The sequence below is a fragment of the Cherax quadricarinatus genome, chromosome 27 (genome assembly GCF_038502225.1).
Source record: "Cherax quadricarinatus isolate ZL_2023a chromosome 27, ASM3850222v1, whole genome shotgun sequence".
NCBI classification, from domain to species: Eukaryota; Metazoa; Arthropoda; class Malacostraca; order Decapoda; family Parastacidae; genus Cherax; species Cherax quadricarinatus.
The window spans coordinates 20,792,179-20,809,683 of NC_091318.1; the positions used below are offsets into that span (position 1 = coordinate 20,792,179).

Below are 17,505 nucleotides of genomic sequence, written 5' to 3' on the forward strand. Positions count from 1 at the left end.
CTCTTAGCTCTGGGACTAGTCTTGTTGCAAACCTTTGCACTTTCTCTAGTTTCTTCACGTGCTTGGCTAGGTGTGGGTTCCAAACTGGTGTGTGTGTGTGTACTCACCTAGTTGTACTCACCTAGTTGAGGTTGCGGGGGTCGAGTCCGAGCTCCTGGCCCCGCCTCTTCACTGATCGCTACTAGGTCACTCCCCCTGAGCCGTGAGCTTTATCATACCTCTGTGTGTGTGTGTGTGTGTGTGTGTGTGTGTGTGTGTGTGTGTGTGTGTGTGTGTGTGTGTGTGTGTGTGTGTGTGTGTGTGTTATATATATATATATATATATATATATATATATATATATATATATATATATATATATATATATATATATATATATATATATATATATATAATTTATATATTTAAATTCAAGAATTGTATTTCTCTTCTTTAATTAATGATATTTTTTCGAAAAGTATCTTGTAGGTTTTTCATTGTATTCTCTATACTTTTATCGTTATGTAATTACCACCTGTCATACTACTGCCAGCTGCACGCCGCCACTAGTAGCGGCGCCCTGCTAGCACAACCACTAGCAGCGGCGCCCTGCTAGCACAACATCTAGTAGCGGCGCCCTGCTAGCACAACCACTAGTAGCGGCGCCCTGCTAGCACAACATCTAGTAGCGGCGCCCTGCTAGCACAACCACTAGTAGCGGCGCCCTGCTAGCACAACCACTAGTAGCGGCGCCCTGCTAGCACAACCACTAGTAGCGGCGCCCTGCTAGCACAACCACTAGTAGCGGCGCCCTGCTAGCACAACCACTAGTAGCGGCGCCCTGCTAGCACAACATCTAGTAGCGGCGCCCTGCTAGCACAACCACTAGTAGCGGCGCCCTGCTAGCACAACATCTAGTAGCGGCGCCCTGCTAGCACAACCACTAGTAGCGGCGCCCTGCTAGCACAACCACTAGTAGCGGCGCCCTGCTAGCACAACCACTAGTAGCGGCGCCCTGCTAGCACAACCACTAGTAGCGGCGCCCTGCTAGCACAACCACTAGTAGCGGCGCCCTGCTAGCACAACATCTAGTAGCGGCGCCCTGCTAGCACAACCACTAGTAGCGGCGCCCTGCTAGCACAACCACTAGTAGCGGCGCCCTGCTAGCACAACCACTAGCAGCGGCGCCCTGCTAGCACAACATCTAGTAGCGGCGCCCTGCTAGCACAACCACTAGTAGCGGCGCCCTGCTAGCACAACCACTAGTAGCGGCGCCCTGCTAGCACAACCACTAGTAGCGGCGCCCTGCTAGCACAACCACTAGTAGCGGCGCCCTGCTAGCACAACCACTAGTAGCGGCGCCCTGCTAGCACAACCACTAGCAGCGGCGCCCTGCTAGCACAACCACTAGTAGCGGCGCCCTGCTAGCACAACCACTAGTAGCGCCTGCTAGCACAACCACTAGCAGCGGCGCCCTGCTAGCACAACCACTAACAGCGGCGCCCTGCTAGCACAACCACTAGTAGCGGCGCCCTGCTAGCACAACCACTAGTAGCGGCGCCCTGCTAGCACAACCACTAGCAGCGGCGCCCTGCTAGCACAACCACTAGTAGCGGCGCCCTGCTAGCACAACCACTAGTAGCGGCACCCTGCTAGCACAACCACTAGAAGCGGCGCCCTGCTAGCACAACCACTAGCAGCGGCGCCCTGCTAGCACAACCACTAGTAGCGGCGCCCTGCTAGCACAATCACTAGTAGCGGCACCCTGGTAGCACAACCACTAGTAGCGGCGCCCTGCTAGCACAACCACTAGCAGCGGCGCCCTGCTAGCACAACCACTAGTAGCGGCGCCCTGCTAGCACAACCACTTGCAGCGGCGCCCTGCTAGCACAACCACTAGTAGCGGCGCCCTGCTAGCACAACCACTAGCAGCGGCGCCCTGCTAGCACAACCACTAGTAGCGGCGCCCTGCTAGCACAACCACTAGTAGCGGCGCCCTGCTAGCACAACCACTAGCAGCGGCGCCCTGCTAGCACAACCACTAGCAGCGGCGCCCTGCTACCACAACCACTAGTAGCGGCGCCCTGCTAGCACAACCACTAGTAGCGGCGCCCTGCTAGCACAACCACTAACAGCGGCGCCCTGCTAGCACAACCACTAACATCGGCGCCCTGCTAGCACAACCACTAGTAGCGGCGCCCTGCTAGCACCACCACGAGTAGCGGCGCCCTGCTAGCACAACCACTAGTAGCGGCGCCCTGCTAGCACAACCACTAGTAGCGGCGCCCTGCTAGCACAACCACTAGCAGCGGCGCCCAGCTTGCACAGCCACTAGCAGCGGCGCCCTGCTAGCACAACCACTAGCAGCGGCGCCCTGCTAGCACAACGAGCAGCGGCGCCCTGCTAGCACAACCACTAGCAGCGGCGCCCTGCTAGCACAACCACTAGCAGCGGCGCCCTGCTAGCACAACCACTAGTAGCGGCGCCCTGCTAGCACAACCACTAGCAGCGGCGCCCTGCTAGCACAACCACTAATAGCGGCGCCCTGCTAGCACAACCACTAGTAGCGGCGCCCTGCTAGCACAACCACTAGTAGCAGCGCCCTGCTAGCACAACCACTAGTAGCGGCGCTCTGCTAGCACAACCATTAGCAGCGGCGCCCTGCTAGTACAACCATTAGCAGCGGCGCCCTGCTAGCACAACCACTAACAGCGGCGCCCTGCTAGCACAACCACTAGTAGCGGCGCCCTGCTAGCACAACCATTAGCAGCGGCGCCCTGCTAGCACAACCACTAACAGCGGCGCCCTGCTAGCACAACCACTAGTAGCGGCGCCCTGCTAGCATAACCACTAGTAGCGTCGCCCTGCTAGCACAACCACTAGTAGCGGCGCCCTGCTAGCACAACCACTAGTAGCGGCGCCCTGCTAGCACAACCACTAGTAGCGGCGCCCTGCTAGCACAACCACTAGTAGCGGCGCCCTGCTAGCACAACCACTAGTAGCGGCACCCTGCTAGCACAACCACTAGTAGCGGCACCCTGCTAGCACAACCACTAGCAGCGGCGCCCTGCTAGCACAACCACTAGTAGCGGCGCCCTGCTAGCACAACCACTAGTAGCGGCGCCCTGCTAGCATAACCTTCTATCACTGCTGTTGCTGATTAACTATTGATTCAAACTACCACCACTGCCCGACTACCACCACTGCCAGACTACCACCACTGCCCGACTACCACCACTGCCAGACTACCACCACTGCCCGACTACCACCACTGCCCGACTACCACCACTGCCCGACTACCACCACTGCCAGACTACCACCACTGCCCGACTACCACCACTGCCCGACTACGACTACCACCACTGCCCGACTACCACCACTGCCCGACTACCACCACTGCCCGACTGCCACCACTGCCCGACTACCACCACTGCCAGACTACCACCACTGCCCGACTACCACCACTGCCCGACTACCACCACTGCCCGACTGCCACCACTGCCCGACTGCCACCACTGCCAGACTACCACCACTGCCCGACTACCACTGTTACCAGTATCTGTCTTCTCTCTATCCATTTCTTTCTTCTCCCTTCCTCATCCTGCCTTCTTTATTCTCCTTACTTTTCCTTTCCTTCCTTGATTTTCCTTTCCCTTCTTTCGCTTGTTTCCCTCTTTTTCTATTTCCTACTAAACTTCCCTCCTGTATTTCCCCCTCTCATTACGTTCTGTTTCCTTCCCTTCTTTCCATCCTCGTCTCCCTACCCCTCCTTCCCTCCCTTTCTGCTTCTCTCCGTCCCTCCCTTGCCTCTTCTACCCCCCTATTTCTCGTTCTCTTCCTCCCATTCCTTCTCTCTCTCCCCCTTTATCATCTCTCCCCTCTATCTCTCCTTCCCGCCTCTCTTTCTCTCCCTCCCTCTCCCTCTTTCTCTCCCTCCTCTCATTCTCTAAGTATTGATTGTCGGAAATGCAACTTGGAAGGAAAAAATCCTTCCACTACTGTGTTTGAGAAACCTTTCTGTAGAGAGGAGGATTTGAGGTGGGTCTTCAGGGAGGGCGGGTCTGGAGGGATGGAGGGCGGGTCTGGAGGGATGGAGGGCGGGTCTGGAGGGATGGAGGGCGGGTGTGGAGGGAGGGAGGGAGGGAGGGAGGGAGGGGGGGTGGGGTTGGGAGGGAGTATTTGAAGGAGAGGAGTGTTAGAGTGTTTGGAGAATGGATTGGAGTATACAAAGAAGTATTCCTCATAGAGGGGGAGAGATGAGGAAGGAGAAAAAGAGGGAGGGAGGGAGGGAGGGAGGGAAGGAAGGAAGGAAGGAAGGAAGGGAAAGAGAGGAGGAAGGAGGGAGAGAGGAGAGAGGAGAGGAGGAGCCATGTCCAATCGGCGTGTCCCGTCCCATTCACGTCAGCAAGAAACAGTTCCCCCCACGAACAAAACCTCAATTTTTCGAGGTTGCCTCTGTTATTGAGTCTTGCCAGAAAGGTTCGTCCAGACAGTGCCGGGGGAAGGAGACACCAGCCAGCACTTGTAGGCACACAAAGCAACCACAATAATTGACTTGTTTATTAGCCCCCGATGCTGCAATATGTAGCGTCCCTCACTGTCTATCTTTTCCCAGGTAAGCTTTTGTTCCCAGACGTTATGGAGATTGGCCTTTTCTGCAGCGATCATATTGAGATTGAAAATCAGTCTCTTTCACCGCTCCTACCGGATCGTCCTGAGCTGCCTCCTGGTTAGTACACATGTGGCTAGTCCTCGCATATCCTCAGCTGCTGGGATCCTCGTCCACCTCATAATGACGTAATAAATGTATACCTTGTTAAGTGGGGAAGGAGACGTCAATAGGATGTGTGACAGGCATCTGGTTGGAAGATGCCTTTGTACAGTGTTGTGTGAAGCCGCGTCCAGTGTGGGAATAGTCAGTTTCGGAGTGAAGGTGGTTAATGCTGGACTGGATTTTTGCTTCAAGATGGGAGAAAAGCGTTGCCTTGGGATTTTTAAAATTCAATAATTAAAGGAAATATTGTATGTAGAATTCTATGAGAAGAATTAATTTTACAGAACAGTTTTTGCCAAGATACTTTTGCTGGTTTAATTTAATGACTTTATACCAAAAAATAAAGTTTTTTTTTTACTCTAAATGTCAAGGTTTTAGTGCGTTTTTCGGTATTTGTGTTGATTAGCCTGTGTGTATTTCATTTCAACAGTGCGTTTAATTTTCAGTTAAACGTATTCACACGTTACGTTGAGTTTATTTGTAATTGTGTAATACCCAGTGACAGTGAATGTTGCTCTCCTCCTCTACACGATATCTAGACCGAATGTCACCATCAACATTTGGCGATCAAATGCAATTGCATCATGTAACAGCAGACGGGTAACATCTCCCTCAACACACACACACACACACACACACACACACACACACACACACACACACACACACACACACCAGCTCCCCTTCTCCCTAAACTTCATAACTGAATTGTGTATATGATGTCTTCACTAAGACGAGGAGGATGAGAGCCCATTTGTCGGAAAAGACCAAATAAAAAGATTTTTTTTTTTTTAAGAGAAACGTCTTTCTGCACGGGCTTAACCATCGAATGATGGACAGGTCAGACGCTGCCAGTCGGTCAAGAGGGGCGTGTGAAACTACCTTCAGCCTAGATGGAGAAATCGCCCTTGCTTAAGTAGGGAATATGGCCCATGATCTCCTATTTGGAGTGGTTCCTTGGGGCCGTGACGGCAGGGCGGTCGTAGCATCAATGTTTAAATTGGGCGAGCGTTTTAATTATGTGTGACAGGCAATTATTTGCATAATCTGGGATGATCGGACCAACCAGGTGGCCGTCGGCAGGAGATGAGGGTAGGGGAGAGGAAAGTGGGGTGAAAGAAGAGGAAGAGAGGGGGTCAGAGGTGGGGAGACGGAAGAGGTCTACCTACCTGGTAGGGAGGGGGATGGAAAAGATGGGGACAGGGAAGGGAAGAAAGAGGGGAGAGGAGAGTATGGAAGGGAAGAAGAGGGAGGGAGAAAAGATTGAGGAAAGAAAATTGAGGAGAGAAAGAGGGTAGGGGAGCAAAGGGAAGAGAATTGTTGAGGAGAGGATGGATGGAAGGCTGTAGAGGAAGAAGGGAAGGTTGGGGTCCTAGAGGGAAGGTTGGGGAAAGAGGGAGGGAAAACTGAAGGAGAGGATGAAAAGAAGGAAGCGGTAGGTAAATAAAGAGGGGAAGACAGGTATTGATGGGGGGGTTAGTTAAATAGGGTGTAGTAGGAAGGGAGGATAAGGAGGAAAATGGGTAGGAAGTGTGGCTGAGGAGGCAAAGAGTGAGGATGGGGAGGAGGGAAGTACCATGATGGGGTGGGAGGTACCATGATGGGGTGGGAGGTACCATGATGGGGTGGGAGGTACCATGATGGGGTGGGAGGTACCATGATGGGGTTGGAGGTACCAAGATGGGGTGGGAGGTACCATGATGGGGTGGGAGGTACCATGATGGGGTGGGAGGTACCATGATGGGGTGGGAGGTACCATGATGGGGTGGGAGGTACCATGATGGGGAGGGAGGTACCATGATAGGGTGGGAGGTACCACGATGGGGAGGGTAAGGTAAGTAGGAAAGACCTTGGAGCTATATAGGGAACCTCGGAGGTAGGTAGGGAAGAAGGATTATAATATATGGTGAGGCGTTAAAGTCGTAGGGGTCGCACAGCGCTTGTGTTAATGAGAGGTTTGATCCATGGAAGATGAGGGCGACTCACGCTCCATGGATCAAGAGCCCTTCACGGACATCAGGGCGACTCCCAAAGGCGTAGTACAGGGGGAAATCTATTATTAATTATTATTATTATTATTATTATATTTACAAAGGGAGCTAAACTGACAAACAAGTGTTATGTATATATCTTTTGCTATAACCAGGGTGGTCCATAGTTAACTGATCGTTCTGGGTGGTTAGTTAACTAAGGTCTGGTCAGGGACCGAGGTGCGGGGGCGTTGATTTCCTGAAGCGGCTCCAGGTAAGGGTTCCACTGGGACTCAGTCGGTCCCTGTAATTTGACCATCTTAGTCCAGTGTACGCTTATCGAACCGGGGTTTTAAGAACTGTATTGCTTTCCCACTGACGGATTCAGTTCGCAGCATGTGTTCGAAGGACCTCTTTCTTCGCAGAGACTCGTTTGCCCACATTGGTGTTGCACCTCTTGCCTGGGGGTATCATGAATTACTGAATAGCTTTTTTTTTTGCATTGTGAATAGCTCTACTCTCCTCTTCAAGGTTTCAGTGAGTTCTTTCAATCTTCGTTTCCTAATGACGAAGAGATTAATTTAAAATCTGTCTTCATAGGGTTTGTTTCTAAAGGTAATGATAAGAGGGAGGTGGGAGGAAAATGTATAGTATTGGGGGAGACGGAGGAGAAAAGGAAGGTGGAAAGAGATGGAAGATGAGAGGCAAGGGATGAAAGCAGAGATTGGGAAAGAGTGAAGGAGGTGGGTGGGGGGGAGGAACGAGGCGGAGGAAGGTATGGAGAAAAGTGGTGAGGAAATGAGTAGAGGATAAATGAAGTACTGAGGAAGTGAAGTAAATTGAATAAAGAGATGGTGAAATTATACTATTAACTATTGTTGGACACCACCATTAAGAAGCTATTGTCACGAACTTATAAACTGGCCAGAAAATTATTGCCTTTCTTGTTGTATAAATATCCGTTGTGCAATCGCCAAAAAAAAAAAAAAAGCAATTGCAACTTGTATAATTACTACCAATTCAGAGTCATGTAGTTATATACCTATTATATCTATGTGACTCTGATGGGTTAGTGTTATACCTCTTAAAGAATATCTTATTAATTCACATACACTTTTTAAATTGCACCAAAGTGGTTGGGCCACTTACCTTTTATATCCTGCCTCTCCCCCCCTCCCACCCTTTTCCAATATTTCCATCCTTACCCATCCTTCTTCCTTACCCATCTTACCAAAGCTCTGGTCATCAGAAGCGAAGCGAAGTGTGAACATATTTCAATAAGTTGTGTTGAAATAGTGAAATAAGAACATAAGAAAGAAGGAACACTGCAACAGGCCTACTGACCCATGCGGAGAAGGTCCATGTAACCCCCACCCCCGGATAAGCCCAATGACCCACCCAGTCTGGTCAGGTCATATTCACTTAAGGAAGGAGCATGGCACTAGACCCAGCAGCACAAGCTAGTCAGGTCCAACTCACACCCACTCATGTATTTATCTAACCTATTTTTAAAACTACACAACGTTTTAGCCACAATAACTGTACTCGGGAGTTTGTTCCACTCATCCACAACTCTATTACCAAACCAGTGCTTTCCTATATCCTTCCTGAATCTGAATTTTTCCAACTTGAAACCATTGCTACGAGTCCTGTCTTGGCTGGAAATTTTCAGTACGGTATTTACATCCCCTTTATTTATTCCTGTTTTCCATTTATGCACCTCAATCATACAATAGCGAAAGGATGTGATAAGAGGTGACACAGTGGGAGACGACGGAAAGTTTAAGAGTGGAAGGCTAAAGACTTCCTTAAATACGTCTGAAAGACTAAAGGTATATGTGAGTGATCATCAATGTTAAGTGTGTTTTGTGAGGTTAGTGATTCCTACAAGATTGTGCATGGAAGACCAGAGGTGTTTGTAAGTGCATTAGATGTCCTTTAGAGTATTTACAAGATCGTGGGTGTTCAGAAGTCTGGATGATCAACAATGTCAGTAAATGTGTTTTGTGAGTATATAAGTATCTGTGAGTGTTTGAGGGAAGAGATGTCCTGAAATGTGTTTGGTGTGTATGGACGGCGGCAGGTGTTGCCAAGTGTGTGTACTCACCTAGTTGTAGTTGCAGGGGTTGATTCACAGCTCCTGGCCCCGCCTCTTCACTGGTCGCTACTACTTCACTCTTCCTGCTCCATGAGTTTAATCATATCTCTTCTTAAAGCTATGTATGATTATTCCACTTCCTGGCAACTCTGTGACTGAGGAAATACTTCCTAACATCCCTTTGATGCATCCGAGTCTTCATCTTCCAACTGTGGCCCCTTGATGCTTTGTCCCATCTCTGGAGCATCATGGCTCTGTCCACCGTGTCAATTCCTCTCAGTATTTTATATGTCGTTATCATATCCCCCCTATCACTCCTGTTCTTCAGTGTCGTCAGGTCGATTTCCTTTAACCTCTCCTCGTAGGACATGCCCCTTAGCTCCGGGACTAGTCTTGTTGCAAACCTTCGCATGTTCTCTAATTTCCGTACGTGTTTGGCTAGGTGTGGATTCCAAACTGGTGCTGCATACTCCAATATAGGCCTAACATACACGGTGTACAGGGTCCTGAACGATTCCTTATTGAGATGTCGGAATGCTATTCTTAGGTTTGCTAGGCGCCCATATGCTGCAGCAGTTATTTGGTTGATGTGCGCCTCAGATGTGCCCAATGTTATACCCATTGTGTGTGTGTGTGTGTATGTATGTATGTGTGTATGTGTGTGTGTGCGTGTGTGCGTGTGTGCGTGTGTGCGTGTGTGCGTGTGTGCGTGTGTGTGCGTGTGTGTGCGTGTGTGTGCGTGTGTGTGCGTGTGTGTGCGTGTGCGTGTGCGTGTGCGTGTGCGTGTGTGTGTGTGTGTGTGTGTGTGTGTGTGTGTGTGTGTGTGTGTGTGTGTAGGGTGGCGGTATTAAGACGGATTACCTGTGTGGTTATCTAGGTAGGTGGTAGGGACGAGGGGCAGCAACAGTAGCTGTCCCAGCTAATTTCACACAGGGAGGAGCGGAGGCAGAGATGGGTAGTCGTGGGCCAGGTGGTGTTACAGATGGAAGGGAGAAGAAAGGGACATCAGGAACAGCTGGTGAACGCACAGTTTCCCCCACTATTACCCTTCAAGGGAAGTTACCTTGATCCCAGCGAGGAAACCTTGATTCAAGGAAATAGATATATCTTTTCCTTTCTTTGAGCTAAGCGCTTTGAAAATGGATCTGCCTTCCATTTTCCGAGCGCTGAGTGACCCCTTCCCTACGAGTACAGCCATTCCTAATTATTACAACAATTACCCATTGCTAACACTTTATCTATATAGGGGTAATTAGATTGGATAAGAGGAAGAAAATGGTAGGACCATTTCCTTGAATCAAGAGTCTTACCAAGAGTATCAGGTTTGAGTCCTTCAAGGGCAAAAAAAAAAAAAAATCCTTGAGGTGACTTTTAAATTGCAAGACGCGACCAAGACAGTTGTCAGATCTCTTGTGCATTCACCCCTGGGCCAATCTTCTGCCAGTTAGTCAAGCCTCTCTGTGTCTGGAGGCTGCGGTGTAGCAGCAGCGCTGTGAAAAGGCACAGCGGGACCTCTGAGAAATTCTCAAATAGCTCGATAGAAGAGAATAAGGAAAGAGTGGAAGAAAATAGGGGGTTAGTAAAAATGGTGGTAGTATGGGAATTGATAAACCTCCAGCGGAAAGAAGGGATGAGTGACCTTCAACCATCAGACATTACTAAGAAAACGAGAATGATGGGAAGGGTAAAGAAATTTTTTTTCAGAAGTTGTCTGACCACACACGCACCGGCTGTCTCCTCAATACGCAGGTGACTCAACAAAGAAAACACTTTCATTGCCAGTCACTCAGTCACTGTTTTGCCAGAAGCTTGCTGACTTAACAGTTCGGATGACCCTCTAAACCCCAATACCCCCACCCCTCCTTCAGAGTGCAGGCACTGTGTTTCTCACCTCCAGGACTCGAGTCCGACTAATCGGTTTGACTAAATCCCTTTGTAAATGTTACCTTGCTCACACTCCAACAGCACGTCGGATCATAAAAATCATTTGTCTCCGCTCACTATCCCCCCCCTCACCCACACACAGTAGTATAGTGGTGAGTATCCCCGCTTGTTACGCAGGAGACCGGGGTTCGATTCCCCGCCTGGAAGGAAAGCTTTTGGCTACATGAATTAATGGTTTCATGTTAGGAAATAGCTCTTCAGTAATAATTATCATGAAGTGGAACAATCTGGAGAGTGATGTAGTGGAGACAAGATCCATACATAGCTTTAAGAAGAGGTACGATGACAAGATCCATACATAGCTTTAAGAAGAGGTACGATAAAGCTCATGAAACAGAGAGAGAGGACCAATGAAGTGGCGGGGCCAGTAGCTGTAAATCGATCCCTGCAAATAGGTGACCCCAGTACAAATAGGCGAGTACAGAAAAGCCTGCTACATGTCCAATCCTCTAGCACTCAAAACCTCCTTTACCTCCACCCGACAACCATAGGATGATCTCTACCCCTCCACCCCAAATGTATATAACAGATAGGTCACTAAAAGCAGCAGAGAGCCGTATGAGAAGGGTGAGGGACTATTTTCCAGTGAAAGATGAACTTTGACAAGAATGTATGATGTCACTCAAGTTGCTTCACGTTTAGAGATGGAGGTTGCAACATTAGAGTGTTAGGCGAGACCACAATCACTAAAAACAACGGATATAGCCCTACTCCATAAAGGTGGCAGCAAAGCAGTAGCTAAGAACTATAGACCAATAGCTTTTACGTCCCACATCATAAACATCTTTGAAAGAGTTCTTAGAAGCAGGATTGCAAACCACTTGGATTCCCATCAATTACACAATCCAGGGCAACATGGTTTCAGGGCAGGTCGCTCCTGCCTCTCGCAACTACTTGATCACTATGACATGGTCTTGGATGCACTGGAAAACAAAAATGCAGATGTAGTATACACAGATTTTGCAAGAGCCTTTGACAAGTGCGATTATGGCGTAATAGCGCACAAAATGCGTGCTAAAGGGATAACTAGCAAAGTAGGCAGACGGATCTTCAACTTTCTAACCAATCGAATACAAAGAGTAGTGGTAAACAGAGTTAACTCGGAAGCTACCATAGTGAAGAGCTTTGTTCCACAAGACATAGTACTCGCCCTTATCCTGTCCCTCATCCTCATATACATAGAGATGTAAACCATAGTACCGTATCATTCTTTGCAGACGATACTAGGATTTGCATGAGTGTTATCCATTGAGGACACGGCAAAGCTCCATGAATATATAAACCAAGTTTTCCAATGGGCAACAGAGAACAATATGATGTTCAATGAAGACAAATTCCAACAACACCGTTATGGAAAACTGGAGGAAATAATAACTAGAACTGAGTATACTACAAACTCTAATCACACAATAGAGCGGAAAATTAATGTGAAGGACCTGGGTGTGGTAATGTCTGAGGATCTTACCTTCAAGGACCACAGTAGTGCCACTATCACATCTGCGAGGAAACTGATAGGATGAATAATGAGAATATTCAAGACGAGATGCCAAGCCGTTGATGATCCTTTTTAAATCACCTGTTCTCTCTAGGCTGCAATGCTGCTATACATTAACATCTCCATTCAAGGCAGGTGAAATTGCAGATCTAGAGAATGTACAGAGAACCTTTACTGCACGTATAAGTTCCATCAAGCACATTAACTACTGGGAAAGCCTGGAAGTACTTGACTTGTATTCACTAGAGCGCAGGCGAGAAAGATGCATCATAATCTACAACTGGAAGATCCTGGGGGGACTGGTCCCTAATCTGCACACACAAATCACACCATATGAAAGCAAAAGACTTGGCAGACGATGCAACATACCCCCAGTGAAAGGTAGGGGCGCCATTATTATACTAAGAGAAAACACAATGAGTGTCCGGGGCCCAAGACACCTGAACAGCCTCCCACCAGCAATAAGGGGAATTACCAATAGACCCCTGGTTGTCTTCAAGAGGGAGCTGGACAGGTACCTAGAGTCAGTGCCGGATCAGCTGGGCTGTAGTTCGTACGTTGGACTACGTGCGGCCAGCAGTAACAGCCTCGTTGATCAGGCCCTGATCCACCAGGAGGCCTGGTCATGGACCGAGCCGCGGGGGCGTTGATCCCCGGAATACCCTCCTGGTAGGTAGACTCCAGGTAGGCTGTGTGAGAGGTGTGGCATTAAAAGCTGATGAATCTGTTAGTGAAAGCTGTCAGCTGCTCCTTGCTGTTGACACAGTTCTTGTGGGCATTGGCGGACTTACATTTTTGGGGCCCTGAAGCTTGAACTGTTATGGGGTTCCCTTCCCAGCCAGCATCGGCTAGCCTACATGATACTTTAATGACCTTTTAATTTTTATTTAATTATTTTGTAATGAATTACATTATATTTAAAAAAAAACTTCTCATACAGTAGACCCAATTTTTTTAAGCAATGTGGACTAAGTGGCTTTTGGGGCCCCTCCGGGATTAGGGGCCCTGAAGCTAAGCTTCATAAGTTTCATAGTAGATCCTTCCCTGCTTGTGGGAGATTCTGAAATTGCAAAGGATAGTGGATGAGTTTAGGAGAGCATGTAAAAGGAAATTAATGATTAATACAGACAAGAGTAAGGTGATGAGAGTAACAAAAAGTCTAGATAGTAAAAGATTGTATATTGTACTGAAGAAAGAGGGGGTGTGGAAAAAGGGAGCGTATTCATATATTTAGGAGTGGACATATTGGCAGGTGGGTCTATGAAAAATGAGGTGAACCACAGATGTGATGAGGAATCTGTAGAAAGAAAGCAACCTTATGTATGGAGGCAAAGAGGTGGATGTACGAGTATTGTGGTACCAACACTTATTATGGATGAGATAATTATAATCATGGGGGAGCAGTAAACCCCATAGGATTATACAGCGCTTCTGGGGGGGGGGAGATGGAAGGTATTCAGGGAACTAAAGCACAGATCCAATTCCCTAGATCAAGAGCTCCTCACCAACGTCAAAACCTCCCTTGAGGGGATATATATGGATGAGAAACATACTTTGAATACTAGGAGGCGGCGGAGATGTCATGTTTGAGAGCAATGTGTGGAGTGAATATTATGTGGAGAATTCTGAACGTAAAAATTAAAGATGATGGTGAGGGTTTGATGAGGTGGTATGACCATTATTTTTATGATTATTATAATCATGGGGGAGCGCTAAACCCGTAGGATTATATAGCGCCTGTGGAAGGTATTCAAGGCTTAATTCAGGGAACTGGAGCACAGATCCAGTTCCCTGAATCAAGAGCCCCTCACCAGTGCGGTATAGCCATTGTGGATAGAAGGGATAGAACGACAGTGTGTGTGTTTGTGGAATAAAGGAGCAGGGATTGTCTCAGGAATGGTTGGAAGGAGAGAGGTGTAAAGGATATTTTGAATGTTGGGAGCTTGGGCATCCAGCACGCTTGTGTGAGCATCTTTGATGGGAGTAGGTGGAGTCAAGTGAAAGTCAATATTTGACATACTGTTGGAATGTGGGCAAAGTAACTTGAAAAGATTCTGGGAATCCAATCAGCTGGACTTGAGTCTTGTAGGTGGATAGGGCAGTGTCTGCACTCTGGAGGAGGGATGCTGATTTTGGAAGTCATGTGAACTGTGATGTCAGAACACTTCTGACAAGACAGTAACTGAATGAATGTTTTCTTGCTTGGGTCACCCTCCTTGATGGGTCACAACTGATAGTTAAACTGACATTACTGTACGTGATTTAATACTAATTAAAGAAATTAATATAAATTGACATTGTACTTGCAGACTAATACATCAAGAATCAAGACTACTACAATCAAAACAAAGTGCTAAACCCAGCAGAGTCATACAGCACTGATCAAGAACCAAGAGATGTTAGCATTCTACACAAACATTATTGCAGTTAAGTAAGGTGTAGAAGATACTTGTACTCTCCAAAGTCCAGTGGAAATCGACTTTGCTTTTTAAGTACTGTAAGTCAACTTATCTTTCTAAAAGACAGTTTTTTTTTATATATAAAAATAGATTAGTATCCGTGTGACCCCATGTTAAGTCTCAAGAGTTGACAGTGAAATTTGATGGAACTGAGTCAACTTGGTTTAGTGGCTACAGCTTCTAGATAAATAACCTTTTTTTTTTTTTACAGTAACGGCCTGGAGTGAGCTGGAAATCTGATAAGAGGAAGATTTCATCATTATGGAAAGAAATAATATAAAATACTGACATGTTGGATAGACGTAAGTGCAGTATAATGTAATCCTTTGACAACATTTTGCCCACACAGTGGACTCTCTGAAGTTACAAACAGATCTACCTTGGGAGAGAGGATGTGCATATATATATATATATATATATATATATATATATATATATATATATATATATATATATATATATATATATTAGGAAACATAGTGAAGAATCAGGAGAGATTACTCGAATACAACCTCTTTAAAGCCATATATTTGTCCAAACCTTTACCCAAGAGGTAAGCTTCAACACTTCACCTGACTCTTCACCTCACTACGCTAAATGTAGTGATGTGAATACATCCATACATCCTCTCTCCCCAGGTAGATCTGTTTGTGACTTGATAAAGTCCAATCTGTGGGTGAAACATTGTCAGTAAAGGATCACATTACACTGCATTTATCATATTTTATTTTTTTCATCATACCCTTATTAATAATGGTAGAATCATAAATCATTATTACATTATCCTCCACGTGGGTGATTGGATGCTGGTTATCCAAGGAATTGAAATTATTATAATAAAAAAGAAGCCAAGGAATTGGAGCTAATTTCCTTAAATCAAACATAAATTTCCTCGCCTTCCCAGTCACTTAGCGGCCTTAATGGGTTCAGCAGATGCTTGTGCACATAACTTATATGTATTCAAGGAAACCACTAAACCCACAAGGATCATTCAGTGCTGTGCATATAATTCTTATATTCAAGAAACACTCAATCTAAAAAAGGTCATATAATACCTGAGGGACGAGAGGAAGTCAGATTTGACCCAAGGAAGAGAACCTTGATGCTGGCAAAGCACTCTCCCTCAACATCAAGGTACCCTTCCCCTTTCATCCCTCGAAACAATCAGGTGAAAGAAATAGCTATGTACAAAATGCTTGAGTGTCTTTATTGCATAATATACATGCAGGTAGAAAAGTAATGATAGTCCAAGTGATGATAATATATTTAGACACCAACTGACATAATCTATATATACACACTAATGCCACACTGGTTAATACTGTACTTTTTACATGGGAATAATGGGAAGATATATTTGTAAAATTATATAAATAATAGTCATTTAAATATAAATAACGTGGCAACAAAACCTCTTAATTCGAGATAATTCATTTAAAGATCAAGATCACTAAGATAATCATATCTACAGTTTCTGGGAGTAGCAGCATAATTATCATTATTTGGAGTTACCCTCCCCTTCCTTGGATCAAACCTGATTACTTTCAATTCCTCAGGTGCTGTATGATTCTCAAGGGTTTAGTACTTCTGCAATAAATTATTATTATTAAACATGGGGAGCACTAAACCAATCGGGGTAAAACAGTGCTCAAAGAATAGTAGGTATACAGGTTTGATCCAGCTCCTTGGATCAAGAACAATCACTATCACCAAGGCATCCTCCCTCAAAGGTAGCTGCAGCACGCAAAATATTTACATTATACTGTACAATGCTGTATTTTCAAATATTCTGCTTTATAATAAATTAGTCCTGCCTTCACAGAACCCTCTTCATAAGTCTATTGTACAACAAAATGTCTAAAAATATTCATTTCCTCTTATCTCTACTCTTTTGGTCCCTACACACCTACTTCCTTTATCTCTCTCCTCCCATTCTGATCTCTATGCTTTTAGTCGCCACACTCCTATCTTCCATTCATTCTCATCACTATTCCATCATTCCCTTCACTCCTACTTTGCACCACATTACTGTTCACATTAACTTTCAAACACTTCTGCCAATCTCTGCAATTCTCTCTGAATATTCACAATTACCAATACAATATCATTTGTAAACTGTCATTGTGACAGCTCCCACTTAAAATCAGTTCTGTTTCCTTTCAAAACATGGAAAAACATTAGGCAAAATGCTTGGGAAATTTAATGTCTTATACTCACTAGTTACGTCTTCAAAGTGTACCTTGAGGCTGATAAAAGGCTCTTGATCCAAGGAAGTAGACATGCTCCTCCATTCTTTGAATCATAACTGATTACTTCCCATTCACCAGATGCTGTATGACCCCTCTGGGGTCTTGCAGAAATATAATCTTGGAGAAGCACTAAACTCATGAGGGTCATACAGCATCTGGAGAATGAGAGGTAATCAGCTTTGATCCAAGAAGAAAATAGCACAAATTCCCTGGATCAAGAGCCATTCAGTAGCATTAAGGCACTACCCATGAAGGCTCAACAGGAGAATACAAGAGCACACCAGTTTTCACTTCTCTTACATTGCCATTCATGAACATACAGTACTGTATTAAGTCATGGATAATTCACACATCCTTGCCTAAGCATAAGCTTGCCAAAAACTTGTCTACTAGTACACTGTCTAGACTACTTTCACTAAATACTTCTCTTCAGACCCTAGACCAAGCATGCCCAAGAGTCCTCCCATCTGTACATGCCTCTGCACCCTGTGTGACCCCACACCAAGACCGAGCTGTCAGCAAAAAACGCCATAATCT

The 17,505-nt window shown here is 46.3% G+C and overlaps 1 long non-coding RNA gene across 2 annotated transcripts in view; it reads left to right on the top strand.

Moving 5' to 3' along the window:
• Positions 1–15,111, top strand: part of LOC138853302 (uncharacterized) — an 81,231-nt gene extending 66,120 nt beyond the window's left edge. The window contains exons 3-4 of one of the 2 annotated variants that reach the window (XR_011392509.1): positions 14,570–14,757; positions 14,931–15,111. This is a non-coding gene — a long non-coding RNA (uncharacterized lncRNA). The remainder of the gene's footprint in view (positions 1–14,569; positions 14,758–14,930) is intronic. The other variant, XR_011392510.1, reaches the window with a different exon arrangement.
• Positions 15,112–17,505: the final 2,394 nt, after the last annotated feature.